At 44.3% G+C, this 16370-nt stretch overlaps 1 protein-coding gene across 17 annotated transcripts in view; it reads right to left on the reverse strand.

Annotated features, from left to right (window-relative positions):
* The window catches only part of LRRFIP2 (LRR binding FLII interacting protein 2), a 194946-nt gene extending 180299 nt beyond the window's left edge, over positions 1–14647 (reverse strand). For 6 of the 17 annotated variants that reach the window (XM_087713036.1, XM_087713028.1, XM_087713035.1 and 3 more), the window contains exon 1: positions 14315–14645. The gene's annotated coding sequence lies outside the window, so the exon portion shown is untranslated. Of the gene's footprint in view, positions 1–14314 lie in introns of all 17 variants that reach the window. The other 11 variants (XM_087713039.1, XM_087713032.1, XM_087713030.1 and 8 more) reach the window with 5 other exon arrangements.
* Between the last annotated feature and the right edge of the window lie 1723 nt (positions 14648–16370).

Raw genomic sequence — 16370 nt, forward strand, 5'->3', positions numbered from 1 at the left:
GGGAACATGTGAGAGGGAGGAAGACGCCACTCTCCCCAAGACTGAAGATAGAGCCGCCACCTGCCGACGTAGGGTGTTTCTGTAGAAAGTCCAAGACATTGGGAATTGTGGCCCTAGCTGGATTGATGTTCAGTGGGGAACACTATCTGACGAATGCAGCCCAGGTGGAATTATAAATCTGGGTTGTTGATGGGCGCCTAAAGGCCTCGATGGTTCGGATGATTTTGGAGGACAGGTTAGCCTTCCTCAGGAGCCCTGTTCAAGAGCCAAGCGGTCAGATGCAGCCACTAGGGCTCCGGGTGGATCAAAAGCCCCTGGCGCAAGACGATCTCCTCCCGAGGAATCTTCCATGGATGGGCCACTCACAGCTGGACTAGGACCATGAACCAGGGCCTCATGGGCCAATAAGGGGCTATCATGACAACTAGGGCCCTCTCTGATACCACCTTCCTAAGGGTCCCTGGGATGAGGGGAATGGGAGGGAAGGCATAGAGTAGGCCCGGTGGCCACCTGTTCCTGAGGGCTTCTGTGCCCTCTGCAGCTCGGCTCTGGAACCGGGTGAAGAATCTTGGCAGTTGTGAGTTCGCTGGGGTGGCAAAAAGGTCCACCAGAGGTGTGCCGAACCTCCGAGAGATATCCCGAAAAAGGTTCGGGGGGAGCTGCCACTCACCATTGTCCAGGGTCACCTGGCTCAGCCAGTCCACCTGGTGGTTGGACAGGCTGGAAATGTGTTCCGACACCAGGGAAGACAGGTGTCTTTCCGCCCAAGTGCCGATCCTCAGGGCCTCCAGCCAGAGAGCCCGAGAATGTGTCCCTCCCTGATGATTTATGTGAGCCTTCATAGCTACATGTCCGTCAGGAGGAGCACGTGACAGCCCTCGACAAATGCCTTGAAATGTTGTAGGGCCAGGCATGCTGCCTTCAGTTCCAACCAATTGATGTTGTGTCAGAGATCTGGGGCAGCCCACCAGCCCTGCGCTAGCCTGGAGCCCATCAGTGCCCCCAACCAAACAGACTCACGTCTGTGGTCACAGTCACCCTGTCCAGTTCCCAAAAGGAACAGCCCCATTGAAGGGCTGGGGAAAGCCACCACTTGAGGGATGCTTGGACCCCCGCCGGGAGGCAGAGTCCGGAGGGAGTTGCTCATCCTCTCTTCTGGAAGGGGATGAGTGCCCACTGGAGGGAGCGGAGATCGAGTCTGGCCCATTGGACTATCCCGATGCAAGACACCATCTTGCCCAGTAACTGTGACAATGTCAGGACTGAAACTAACTGACTTCTGTGAACTGTGCTTGCGAGCTGGTGCAGACTTGTTTGATGGTCCAGGAACAGGTGGAAAACCCCTGACACTGAATTTATGGCCATCCCTAAGTGAAGAATGCGCATGGAAGGAGTAAGATGACTTTTGGGGAAGTTGACCAAAAACCCCAGGGACTGAAGGCTCTGAATGGTGAGCTGAAGGTCTGAGACTGCCTGTGGAAGGGACCCCGTCTGAACTAGGATATCATCCAGGTAACATTGGAGCCTCACCGGGATGGACCGGAGGTGAACCGCCAATGCCGCCAGAACCTTCATGAATGTGCAGGGGGGCAAAAGCCAACCCGAAGGGAAGAGCCCTGTATTGATAATGAGTCGCCCTGTGAAAACCTCAGGTACCTGCGATGAGCTGGCAGAATTGGTATGTGGAGGTAAGCCTCCGTCAAGTCTATCGATGCTAAGAAGTCCCCCCTCCGAATGCCCTGCAGAATGGACTTGAGGGAGGACATTTTGAAGCATCTGTATACCAGGAAGCGGTTCAGGCACTTGAGATCCAGAATTGCCCTCTAGCCCCACGAAGCCTTCGGGACCACAAACAGATTGGAGTAGTGGCCCTGATCGCATTCCATAGGGGGGGGGGACCACCTCCACAGCCTGGATGTCGAGAAGATGTTTTATGGCCTGATCCATCAGGTGGCGGCGATCCAGGCTCCGCGACAGAGGGAACGACCTGAAGAGATTCGGAGGAGTGGAGAGGAACTCTAGCCTCAGGCCGTGGCGGACTGTGGATCTGATCCATGCGTCTGAAGTGATCTCATTCCATTAATCCACGTAAAGGGACAGATGGCTGCCTATGGGAAGGCTCGGGTTCAAGTCACTTCCCCTGCGGTATGGGCTACCGCCTCCACCTCGAAAGGGCTGCCTAGACTGGTGCTGGAACCTGTTATGGTCCTGATAAGCAGGCCATGGGAATTGCCTGTCTGACCTGAAAGTGTTGTTGATGGTCAAATTCAGGAGCCCTATATGACGGCCTGCGATAAGGGTGAGCACAGGCCTCGGTCTTTTTGGCATTAGACAGAAGTACCTTTTTCTTATCTTTGTTCTCGACTAAGATGGGGTCAAGAGCCTCCCCAAAAAGGTTGGGACCCTTGAAAGGGGCAGCTGCCAGATTCCATTTGGCCTTATTATCTATCTGCCAGTTACGCAGCCATAATAAGTAGTGGGAAGTAACCGAAGTGGCCAAGGCACTGGAAGCAAATTTGACTGCATCTAGGGTCACATCAGCAGAAAATTGAGAAGCAGCTATTATTTTCGTGAGATCCTGGTGGAGGCACTCGTCCTGGATCGGAATGCGATCCTGGAGCTGGCGAAGCCACATCACCATAGTGCGATTAAAGTATGAGGCCGCTGTTGCATATTTTATGGCCCAGGCGGAGGCATTAAAATTCTTACGCAAGGTAAGCTCCGCTCATTTGTCCTCCAGTTTTAATTTATCAGCTGCATTCCCAGATACCACTGGTGACTAGGAGACTAGGGTTGCAATGGGCGTGTCAATGGTTGGCAACTGAAGGGCCTGAGCAAAGGATTGCTCTATATTGTAGAAGTGTCGGTCATTGCTCCCAGGGTTGGAAAAATTAGAAGGGCGAGTACACTGATTCTTTATGACTTCCATGAATAGAGGAGGAGCAGGTATCTCCTCCTTGTTCATGGCTGTATTCGAAAACATGGTCATATCTAGGTCTCTAGGCGGGAGAACTGTAGGATCCCCAGTCCCAATCTTGTTGGTTTTCCTTGCCTTGTTCAAAAGGGTTTTAAACATAGCTGGGGGGAAAAGACCTGAGGAAGAGGGGGTATCGGGAAGGGCAGCATCCTTGTCCTCCGAGAACCCCATGTCCTGAAGGTTGTCCTCTCCCAGGATGGATCCCTCACTGACTATAGATGGATAGGGGGCCCTATAGTGCTATCAGCTATGGCTGCCCTGGGCTCTAGTAGAATGGGAGCTCCTGTCCCACTGGGCAATACCCCGGGAAATGGCTGCAGATATAAGCCTCTTGATACCCTCAGGGAGGCGGTCCAAGTCCTCGAAGTCCTCATAAGAGGAGCCTGGACCATGCGGGGCCAACCTACAGTTGCAAGAAAAAGTATGTGAACCCCTTGGGATTACATGGAGTTTTGCATGAATTGGTCATAAAATGTGCTCTGAACTTCATCTGTCACAACAATAGACAAACACAGTCTGCTGAAAATAATACTACACAAACATTAGATGTTGACATGGTTTAATTGCACATAACATGTAAACATTCACAGTGCAGGGAGGAAGAAGTATGTGAGCTCTTAGCCTAATGATGTCTCCAAGAGCTAATTGGAGCCAGGAGTGAGCCAACCTTGACTCCAATCAGTGTGATGATGTTGGATGTGTTGCTGACAGCTGTTCTGCCCTTTAAAAACACACACCTGTTGTGGGTTTACTGGTTTCAAGAAACACTGTCTGATGTGAACCATGCCTCGCAGAAAAGAGCTCTCAGAAGACCTACGATCAAGAATTGTTTACTTGCATGAAGCTGGAAAGGGTTACAAAAGTATCTCCAAAAGCCTTCATGTTCATGTGTCCAGAGTAAGACAGACTGTCTACAAATGGAGAAAGTTTAGCACTGTTGCTACTCTCCCTAGGTGTGGTCATTCTATAAAAATGAGTGCAAGAGCACAGCGCAGAATTCTTCATGAGGTAAAGAAGAATCCTAGAGTGTCAGCTAAAGACAGAAATCTCTGGCACATGCTAACATTTTTGTTGACACATCTACAATAAGGAAAGCGTTAAACAAGAATGGAGTACATGGGAGGACACCACGGAGGAAGCCATTGCTGTCCAAAAAAAACATTGCAGCACGTTTGAAGTTTCCAAAAGAGCACCTGGATGTTCCACAGCACTACTGGCAAAATATACTGTGGACAGATGAAACCAAAATTGAGTTGTTTGGGAAAAACACACAATACTATGTGTAGGGGGGAAAAGGCACAGCACACCAACATCAAAACCTCATCCCCACTGTAAAACATGGCGGAGGGAGCATCATGGTTTGGGGCTGCTTTGGTGCCTCAGGGCCTGGACAGATTGTTGTCATTGATGGGAAAATGAATTCCAGAGTTTTTCAAGACATTTTGCAGGAAAACCTACGACCATCTGTCCGCCAACTAAAGCTCCGCAGAGGATGGGTGATGCAACAGGACAATCACCCAAAGCATACAAGTAAGTCAACACAAAAATGGCTTCAACAGCACAGAATACGCCCTCTGGAGTGGCCTAGTCAGATTCCTGACCTCAACCCAATTAAAATGCTGTGGCATGACCTTAAGAGAGCGATTCACACCAGACATCCCAAGAATATTGCTACACTGAAACAGTTTTGTGAAGAGGAGTGGTCTAAAATTACTCCAAATCATTATGCAGGTCTGATCTGTAACTACAAGAAACATTTGGTTGAGGTTACTGCTGCCAAAGGAGGATCAACCAGTTATTAAGTCCAAGGGTTCACATACTTTTCCTCCCTGCACTGTGAATGTTTACATGTTATGTGCAATTAAACCATGTTAACATCTAATGTTTGTGTAGTATTATTTTCAGCAGACTGTGTTTTTCTATTGTTGTGACTTAGATGAAGTTCAGAACACATTTTATGACCAATTCATGCAAAACTCCACGTAATCCCAAGGGGTTCACATACTTTTTCTTGCAACTGTACGTGCAGAAAGGTGCACCCTAGAGGTACCTTCCAATGGGTCTGCAGTTACCTCCCTTGCTGGCTCTGGGGAAACCAAAGGGGAAGGAGACCCTCCCCGCCTGGAATACCCGTGAGATCTGGACGGGGAGGCCAAAGGAGAGGACGGACTGAAGCCCCTAGGTGAGGCTGAGTGTGTAGGGGAGAGCCTGCCTGGGGACCTGGATTTGCTGGTCGATCTGGGCCCGGCTGTCCGGGCCTGCTTCTCGGCCCTGGCGAAGGTCTTTTCCAGGGCCTTCTGCTTCCTCGCCTCCTCTCTTGTTGGGGCCCTAGAGGGGCACTGAGACGCCAAGGGCTTGGCTCAGGAGGCCCTGGTTCTGGGGTCCTGTCCCTGCTCGTCCCCGACTGCCATAGGGGCCTCTACCAGGCCTTGGGGAATCTCGGAGCTCACCTCCATCGCCCCCACTCACGTGTCCAGTAATCAAGACAACAGGCCTCTTTAGGCCCCGCCAGTGCCTGGGCCCTCGGAAGCTAGATTGGCTGTGTTTCGGACCGGTCTCTTCGGTCTGAGGCCTTCGAGCGGCCGAGATAGACCTTGCACACATGGCGCCTTCCAAAATGGCCGACGGAGCTCTGAAACGCTGGGTGCGGGATAATGGCGGTCGCGACTGGCTCCGAAGCTGTGACCAATCACCTGGAATCAGGGCGGGCTCCTGAGGCTCTGGGGGCTCCATGGCTCGGTTGGCGCACTCCCTCAAGTGGCTCGTCATTCCTACAATTAGTGGGGAGTCATTAGTTGGGCAGCAGCCATCCGAATTTAAAAGCGACGTCTCCTCTGGCTGTTCGCGCGCGCCTCGTGCAGCGCTGGTTAAGATAAGGCTCACCACTTTGCCATCCGCCCTATGAAGAAGCTCCCAAAGCTGCGCTTCGAAGCTCGTCACCCCTGCTGCCCCGGGGATATGAAGAGTTCCAGGCCTACGGAGGGGGAGGGCAATGCCCCACGGGGCTCTCCCCAACCTCATGAGGTAGAAAAGACTGTCCCTTGGGCCGCAGCAATAATTTAGAAATTTTAGAATTTGGAGTCTCCAATTGAGCGAATTACAAAAGCTGATTGAATAAAGGAAATTTCCTACCTATACCAAAACTCAACAGAGTTTGGACCAAAAGACTGAGAGGAAACTGGGCAATAATGGAAGGAATATTTAAGAAGTTTTCTCTCAGTCTTTGGACCAATCAGGCTTTGAGAATACCCACATGTAACCCCTTCCTCTCTTCCACTGGAAAATGTTGTGGATTCCCTAAAAACGTATATCTGGAGGGAAGCAGAAGGGATTCTCTGTGAAGGCTCCCTCTTTTGCAATATCATCCCTATAGAAATTAGACTGGCCTCCACTTTAACACTCTTTTACAAGCCCCTGACCTGGTTTTGTCAACAGGTCTGGGGAACTCAAAGTGGGATGGAACTCATTACATGGCTTGTTTGGTTGCTTATTGTTGGTGGGGGGGGGAGTTATTTTTTCTACTCTTTTCATATTGGGTTATTTTTGTAAGCCACCTAGAGTCATTGAAATAGCAATGATGGTTTTGTATCTGATACTAAAACACTAAAGTAGCCCACAATGGAATCTACAATTAAACTGTTTTCTAAAGCAGGGATCACCAATCTTTTGGACTTCAGGGACCACTAAATTCATAATTTTAAATCCTCTGGACCACTAATATACATTGACATCAGTCTCAACAGACTATGGTATAGTGCTCTGGAAAAAGGTCCTAACACAGCATCTGATATGGCTAAAATGGCCAATTTGGGAGTGGCAATCTCTTCCACACTGAGGGCACATACATTCTGTCCCCTGCCCAGCCCCCAGATTTTGCTGATTTTGGGACTGCCAAAGTTGAGGTCAAGGTTTCCCAGCTGTTAATGTCCATTCCCAAGGCCTTTAGAACCCTCTTGCAGATATCCTTATATCGCAGCTGTGGTCTTCTTCTGAGGCGCTTTCCCTGCACTAATTCTCCATATAGATCTTTTGGAATCCAAGCACCAGTCATTCTCATAACATGCCTAAGCTAGCATAGATGTTGCTGTTTCAATAATGTATACATGCTAGAAATTCCAGCACATTCCAAGACTGTGTTATTTGGAACTTTGTCATGCCAGATGATGCCAAGAATATGTCGGAGACAGCACATATAAAAGGTGTTCAACTTTCTTTCCTTCTGTGCATAAAGGGTCCAAGACTCACTGCATTACAAGAGTTGTTCTCATGAGGCAGACTCTATAGACCTGGATCTTTGTATGCTCTCTCAGCTTCTTATTAAGCCATACTTTAAGTCTGGAAAATGTGGTGGCCGCTTTGCCAATGTGTTTATTCAGCTCAGTATCTAAAGAAAGAGTGTCAGAGATAGTTGAGCAGAGGTACACAAAGTCATGGATGACCTCCAGTTCTTGTGCAAAGATTGTAATATATGGAAGTGAATCCACATCCTGACCCATAACTTGTGTTTTTTTCAGGCTGATTGTTAGTCCAAAGTCTTGGCAAGCCTTGCTAAAACAGTCCATAAGTCGTTGAAGGTCTTCGTCAGATTCAGCAGTAACAGCAGCATTGTCAGAGAAGAGAGAATCCTGTAAGCATTTCAGATGGACTTTAAATTTTGCTCTCAATCTAGAGAGATTAAAGAGTTTTCCGTCTGTTTTGGTCCCGAGATAAATACACTCTGTTGCAGTTCCAAAAGCATGTTTCAGTATGACAGCAAAAAAGATCCTGAATAGAGCTGATGCGAGGACGCAGCCCTGCTTCACTCCACTTCAAATGTCAAAGGAATTTGATGTTAAGCCATCAAAGACAACAGTGCCCTTCATTTCCTCATGATAGGACCTGATGTTTTCTTTATATATTGATCAATGTCAATTTCCCCCATCCCTAAGTCTAATGGGACTTGGAGATTTATTCATGATTTACGACAGACCAATTTGCCGGCTTCACCCGCTACACCCTGTGGTGGCCAATGCATATACTTTGCTGACTATGCTTTCTATATATATAAAGTTTTTTATTTTTTCATTTTTATAACATATAACCACATGTATACTATTACATAGCCAACATCATATTGTATTATTAAATGTTTATATCAATTTGCCTTGTCATCAACTCCCAAAAACAATTATTGTCTCTTCTGCTCTCCATACACCATATTTGTACCTTATCCGTCACTTTCTTCTCCCTCTCTTCTCCACCTCCCTACCTCATTTCTTCCCTTCTCTTCTCTACTTCCTCTTCCTCTCTCCCCTTGCCACTCCTTTTTTCTCTCCTCCTCTTCCCCCCGCCCTCTCTTCTATTCCTCTCTTCTTCCCTTACTTCTACCCTCTACTTCACACTCTTCATCTCATTTACTTGGTGAATTTCAGCTTCTGAGTGAGCTCCATTTTATATTGATGGTATTTATAATTCCTTTTCAATATATACGTACGTATTTAATTTAAACATATATCTTCCTCCTTTTTTAAAAAAGAGAGAAAAAGTATACATATATAGTCATAGTGCTTTTAAACACCCCCCCCCCCAGTATCATTTTTGCTGAGATGGTCACAATTCCCAGCTATTTTGCCCCACCTCGTGATTCTGTCTTTAGATCTCAATAGTTTCTCATGTATATTTCATGTTCCCTCTCCATTTTTCCATATCTTGGTTTAGGTTCAAGAAGTTCTCCAGCTGGAAAGACGTGGGGGATGTGAGCTCTGAAGAACCTCACATGAACTCTGTCTGACAAACCAACTCCAGGGATCCTTTTTTGGATCAGAACCCCCCTGGGGGGGGGGCAAAGAAGGGGAAGCGTCTCATCAGACCCAGGGGGAGGCAACAGGTCCCTCGCAGGTTGGAGATTTGCCCTCTGAATCGGAGTAGAGGCAGCAGCATGGCAACATGGCTGCACAAGAATCTGGCTTCCAGCCAAAGCAACTGAACAGGAGGGTGAGGTCGAGATGAAAGACCGGTAAGAAAATTCATTTAACCCAGTCACAAATCAAAACTTGGAAAAGGCAAAGAATCTTGAGAGTACAAACAATATTAATAGGCAGATCTGGATTTTGGCAAAAGGAAAGAAAAGAAAATGGAGGGTTGAAACACTAGCCTCCCAAAAAGACATTTGTTTGAAACATTTCAGACAGAAAGGGAAAAAGCAGAGAAGTGACAAACCCACTCAAATACAAATTCTAAATTTGATTTGGATTTGAAATTGAAACCAAACACTCCAAAGGAATTACTTTGTCTGAATGTCTTCCAACTAATATATCTTAAGCAACTCTAATTAATAAGAGGTGGAATGCAACAACCAAGAAAGATCAAGAAAAAAAGCACTATTTTCTCATTGATAACTGATAACCTAACCTTGCCTGTGTGGGAAGTTTTAATTAACTAACAGTAATAAATCAGAAGTTGGAAAAGCAGAAGGTGAAAGAAACATACCCGGGTTTGGCTGTATGCAAGTGTGTTCCAATTGATATATTTTGAACAACTATGGCCAACAAGAGGTTGAGAGTGGCAAGGGGAAAAATAATAACAAGGTCAAGAGCTGAGAAAATAGAAAGGTTTTTTTTTCTTTTTTTTCTGCAAAAGATCAAGAATGGCTCCAGCTTCTCTTCCATTTTCATATTAGTTGAATTAGCTAAATTTAAGGTGGACCAGATCTTTGAAATAAGACCTGTATAACTAACTGTAATTTCAGAACTGGACAATAAGGAAAAACAAAAGACCAAGATGGCTCCTGTCGCTCTTCTCCACAGCAGCTGAATTAGATAAATTTAAGGTGGACCAGAACTCTGAAATAAGAACTGTATAATTAACTGTAACTTTGGAACTAGACATTATGGAAAGGTGGGAATTTGAAGAACTATGTGAAATTATAAAAAATATGCATAAATCAAGCCTAAATAGAATTCTGAATTCAAAGAAGCAGGTATTTAAAGAAGAAGGGAAGGAAGAAGGAGGGGAGAGATAATGAAGAGGTAGAAACTGTTGGAAATAAAAAGCAGACAAAAAACTCCATGGGGTTTGGCAGTGGTACAGGAAAATGAGGGATGGGTCCTAACAAAAGAAAATAAAAAGCAGACAAAAGATGTTTTGGAGGTTGACAATAGCATAAGCAAAATTGAAGAAGGAGGTTACGCCCCAACTAAGAGAAATATAAAAGATTTACTTGATGGTTTGGGGAAAATTGAAGAGGGTGGACGTGTCAAAACAAAGAAAAGGGAGAAAGCAGGATTAGAGAAGTGGGACAAAAGACTTACTAGGAAAAAATCAGACAACTAGAAATTGTTATGTGGGAAAATACAAAGCTGCAATAAGGGGTTTACTCCTAAATATGACAATAAAATTAAGTTGCTTATTGATTATGATAATGAAAAGATAATTAAATAAAGGTTAAAATATATGGAATATGAAATTGATATTGGGAGATTGTAAAACAGAGGTTTGTGATTCACTTTTATAAATGATAATTAAACTTAATTGCTAATTGATTGAATATGACAATAGGATAATTAAGGACGGGTCAAAATATATGAAACATGGACATATATAAAACTTCTAAGATGGTGAACAAAGTGAGATGTACACTGCTTGTTATTCTATATAGTAGATTAAGGGAATTGTAATGAACATTGAACAGTAAGAATTGCCATTTATAGAGAATTAAGGGTAAGCAGGACCTGATGCGATGGACATCCAATCTTGGGGAGAATTTTATAAAGGCCGTTCCTACTAATGAAAAGTGGCTGTCTTTGTTCCCCGCATTTCTCCTGCAACTGTCTAAGAGAAAATACCATATCAGTAGTGGACTTGTTGGCTCGGAATCCACACTGTTATTCTGGATAGACTCTCTGCAAGCTCCTGGAGCCTCTTCAGTACGACACAGGCAAGCAGCTTCCCTACAACACTAAGAAGAGAGATGCCATAGTAGTTGTTACAATCATCTCTGTAACCTTTGTTCTTATACAGTGTGACGATATTTGCATCCTTCATGTCCTGCAATACTCCACCTTCCCTCCAACAAAGACAGAAGATTTCATGCAGTTCAGTGGGGATGTTCTCTTCACAGCAATTCAGAACTTCAGCAGGGATGTTATCTTTCCCAGGTGCCTTGCCAGAGGCAAGAGAATCCAGGGCTGCCTTTAATTCTTCTAAAGTTGGTTCACTGTCAAGCTCCTCAATTTATCACTCAATTTAATGCTTCTTCAATTATCACATTTTCTCTGGAGTATAATTCAGAGTAGTACTGCATCCAGCATGTCATCTACTATGCTCAGTCCTGGATAACCTCACCTATAGCAGAGGGGCAGATTTCTTCTGTGTTGGACCTAAGAGTTGTTTGATGCCATCATACATCCCCTTGATGTTGCCTGTGTCAGCTGCTATCTGGATCCAAGAGCAAAGCTGCAGCCAATAATTGTTAGCACATTTCCTGGTGGTCTGTTGGACTTTGCTACAAGCAGCTCACAGAACCTTTAGGTTGCACTCACTGCAACAAGCTTTATATGCAATTAGAGCTCTCCTTTTTTCCTCAATGATCTGCTTAATGACTGGGTGGTTGGGCGTGGTTAGGTGGTTGTGTAACAGGGTGGGCATGGCCAACTCAATGTCATTCATGTTGAGGGACATCTTGCCAGCTTCTACTCATCCATCCCCTCCCAGCCACTCCTTGCCTCCCTGCCCAAGCTCCTTGGGGCCCCAAGGGGAAGCAATTGTTGGAACTAAGCAGCCACCACAAGAAAAAGTTGGCAAAACAGCTGACTCAGTTCAAATTGGATCTGACCGAGAAGGAGACTCAGCAGAAGCACCTCACTGAAGACTATGAGCATAGGCTTTCCAAGCAGAGGGAAGACCTGCAGGACTGCAAGACTAGGTACTGGCACCTGGAGACTCAGCAGGCTGAGATGGTCAGCCAGTTCCCGGCCATGGTACAGTCCCACTGGAACAAGGCCCTCTGGCTCTTCTCTACCAGCAGTACTTCCCTCCAGCCTTTGCCCAAAGCCCTACACCAGGACACTGAAGCAGACCCCGAGTTGGAATTTCTGCTCCCCTCTGACCTGCACAAAAAGACCTCGAAGGGAGAGATTCAGTGCAGCAACACAAACATTCATTACACATATCCGGCAAAGGGTCCGTACTTTGAGGATCCCTGATTTAGTGCAATATAAAAAATGCAAATAATTTTTCTGAGGACCACCATAATTTTCTCACGGACCACCAGTGGTCTATGAATCACCAGTTCGAGACACTGTTCTAGAGGATGAGAAAAAATGGCTAAAAATGTTTCTGTTGTTTTATAATTACTATAGTTTAATTAGCATTATTTGATGAGGTAGCATATAAATTTTGTTCAATAAATAAATATCCGCATTTCATTTATTTCTGGAATAACTGTATATTGTATACATTGTTGGAACTCAAATCTTGTAGCTAACAGATATAAATAGTCCTTGACTTATGCCTACAATTGAGCCCAAAATATTATGACTACAACTGAGACATTTGTTAAGTGAGTTTTGTCCCATTTTATGATCTTTTCTGCCATAGTTTTTAAGTTAATCACTGTAGTTACTAAGTTAATAAGATGGTTATTAGCTGACTCTGGCTTCCCCATTGACTTTGCTTGTCAGAAGGTTGCAAAAGTTGATCACATGACCCCAGGATACTGTAACTGTCATAAACATGAGTCAGTTGCCAAATATTTGAATTTCGATCATGTGACCATAGGAATGCCACAATGCTCAAAATTGTGAAAAACGGTCATGTCACTTTTTTCAATGCTGTTGTAACTTGGAACAGTGACTAAACAAACTGTTTTAAGCCGAGGATTACCTGTACTCATCCACAAAAACTTATGGCAAAAAATAAGGAAGCTCTGGAAATTTGAGAGATTGCTGATATACAACTCTTAACTTCCTTTACCACACTAGCTAAGAATTTACTATCAATATCATCTGCCTGTAGTTTTAAAATTTCAGAGGTTGCCTACATATAACTCATGCTACATTTTCTATCTCCATTTTAAGAGCATCAAAACCCTACTATAGTAGTTTGCTTAACTCATAATTGATTCCTGAAGAAATCAATAATTAATTTTCCACACTGGTTTTAAGAGAATTTTAGATAAACTTAATTTTGATTCAGCATACTAAAATTAACAGGATTAAGAATGCAAATGCTGCTCTCAATTTCGTACCCTCTCCACCATCCAGGCCTTCCGCACAGCCCTTAAGAACTGGCTAGCCCGTCAGGCCTGGGGACAAGGATAGGCGCCCCTCCCGAATGATGAATGTATGTTGCTTGCTATTTTATTATATGTCTCTATGTCAATGTTTGTATTCCCCCTCCCTGATTTTATGTGAGCCGCCCTGAGTCCCCTCAGGGAAAAGGGCGGCCTACAAATATTAATAAAATCTACAAAAAATCTACAATTTGAAATAGGCATGGAAAGGAATACCACTAAAAACCATTATTGAAACATAACCTTCTGCCCACAAACACTATTTCTAAATTCATGCCTAGAGCATATTTAGATCATATTTGGGCAGCAATCTATTTTTTCCCTATGAAACTCTTTAAAGGTTTATTCATCATTATTTAGATTATTTGTAAGATCTCTTACAATTATTTGTAAGAGATCTGAATGTAAGCTTTATTCATTACAATATTAATCATTAACAGAATTTTCTAAATTTAACTATCTGACTATTAAGCTATATCAGTACAGTAAATTCCCTGAATCTTTTGCTATAAAGAACAGAAGAAGACCCAGTTTCTTTTGCCAACATGAGAAAATTCAAGCAGGCTAGTTTTCAACTTTTTCTCCTACTCCCCCTCCAACCATACTTCCTAAAAAAGATCCTGTGAAACACCCTCGAACCCCAGACAACATTCTACTGACAGAGAGTGTAGCTTGACTTTCCCATAGTTAACCGTGGTTTATTTATATGCTAACATGAAAATTTGAGATTTACTGGAAATTTTACCCCAACCGGTTCTCAGAACTCAATAAAAAGTTAGGTATCGGGTTTGCTGAACCGGTGCGAAATGGCTGAATCTCATCAACTACCACAACAGTTATGTCTCAAAATGAGCAATAATATTCATGGTGTCGTGATAAAAGTCCGGGCACATAAACGTCCAACATAGGTCCACAGATTCCTGCACTCAGGCCTATCCCTTCCGACTAGTTCTGAGACATTAGAAACCCTTTCGCCGCCTACCTTCCTCTCCAGAGAAGTGAAGGGTCCCCGCCCACCTTTCTGGCAGAAGAGGCTGCCAGCTTCCCTACCCAATTCCGGTTCTCACCCAGCTCCAGCGGCTCTGAGTTTTCTTGCCCAAGATCAGCTTCGTCCGAACGAAAAGACTAGGGACTCAGAGCAAGCCGGTTAGGCGAAGCCACGAAGGGTCCTCGGTGCAGCAAGATGAGGGAGCTATCCTTGGACTCAGCTGATTCTCGAAAGGGAAAAGGAAGCGGGCTTCACGAGTTTGTCCCTCGCAGGATCCTATCTTTTTCCCCAAAATGTAACAGGCCCCAAATCGACCTCACGCTTTTCACGAGCGAGTGCCAGTGAGTTCCCCTAATGTCACCAACGAGATTCGGCAGCTGCAGCGAAAAATCCTTCAGCGACGCGCATGCGCGCCTTCTCACTTGGAGGCGGGCCCATAAAAGGAAAACGCATGCGCAAGATTGACAACCAGTGGCGAGCTTTCTTTCTTCGCACGGATTGTTCCTGCGGGCGGCGCCTCTTAAATTTCTCTCGTTCGCTGGGTCAGCAAAACCTATGGAAGTCATATGTGTCCTGCGGCTGTCATTACGTGTCAGATCTCTCTTGCCACTTTCAGACCATAGTGACACCGTCAGTAATTTACGCAATTGAAAGGAAATATACAGTCGTACAGATAGTTCAAAGAAGATCTGCATAAAATAAAAATCTGATTACAAAAATAACATCTAAATTATTTCGTATGGAAAACATAAAAAAGCAACATTTTCCACAGAATTCGTTATTTTTTATCCACCAAATTCCATTATTTTTAAGGGAAAGTATCTCAAAACACAGATTACAAAATCTCTTCAGTCTGAATTATGAAATTGGAGATTCTGAGATTTTTCATATTGTCACATATAATATTAATCCTACAAATTGGTCCTCATTTTGATTTTAAATCCACAAGAAAGCACTATCAAACTACAGAGAATATAATTTGCTTTCTACTGACTCAAACAGATGCTGCTGCTTTTGTGATTTCAGGAGAGTTATTTCATCCATAAAGTTATATGCTGGCTGGGAAAGACCTCTAGTTTCTACACAGAGCAATAATCCTTTGACCAGCCCAGGCAAATGGTTGTCCAATCTTTGAAAACCTTCAGAAATGGAGCATCCACAATTCAGAGAAACTCTATTCCATTGATTAATAGCTCTCAAAGTCAATCCTCCTTATTTCAGACTTGGATGTATCTCTGTAAGACTTTGGAATATTTGTAGTATTTTCCAGAATGTGGAGAATGAATCCAAATCTTTCAATAATTGGAAGATTGCTAATATGGATCCTCTTAGCTGTCCTTCTTTAGGCTAAATATATGCACATTTTTAAAACTGATCTTCCGAGCGCCTCACCATCTCTACTGCTCATCTGTACTCTTCCCAACTCCTAAACCTCTTTCTTGTATTCTAGATGGTTTTACAGCTGCTCTTACCAAAGCAGCATAGAACAGGAATGTTATACCCATGACCTTCCTATTATACCACTCTAAATCAAAACTGCATTGACTCTTTGGCAGCTACAGCACAATCCTTGCTCACACTTAATTTGAAGTTCCCAGATCCTTCACACTTCCAGACAGTACTACTGCCAAACCAGATATTGCCTATCTTATATCTGAGCATCTGGGTTTTCCTGTTTAAGTGAAGAATAGCAATAGCAATAGCAATAGCACTTAGATTCATATACCACTTCACAGTGCTTTACAGCCCCCTCTAAGCAGTTTACAGAATCAGCATATTGTCACCAATAACCTGGGTCCTCATTTTACCGACCTCGGACAGATAGAAGGCTGCGTCAACCTTGAGCCTGGTGAGATTCGAACTGCCAAATTGCAGGCAGCCAACAGTCAGCAAAAGTAGCCTCCGGTACTCCATTCTAACCACTGTGCACAACAATCTTACTTTTCTCACCATTGAACAGCCATTTTATTGGATAGAAAGTTCCAGTGGTGGGATTCAAATAATTTAACAATTAGTTTGCCCAATGTAAAGTTGGCCATCGTGGGTCGTCCATCCCCATCTTCCAGCTCTGCCACACAGGATGAGCTTCCTGTGAATGCCAACCTGAATCTGGGCGAACTGGTTGTTAAACTACT

This window comes from Thamnophis sirtalis, unplaced genomic scaffold (assembly GCF_051295495.1).
Source record: "Thamnophis sirtalis isolate CommonGarterSnake01/CBP01778 unplaced genomic scaffold, rThaSir2_p1.2 scaffold_4, whole genome shotgun sequence".
In the NCBI taxonomy this organism is placed as follows: domain Eukaryota; kingdom Metazoa; phylum Chordata; class Lepidosauria; order Squamata; family Natricidae; genus Thamnophis; species Thamnophis sirtalis.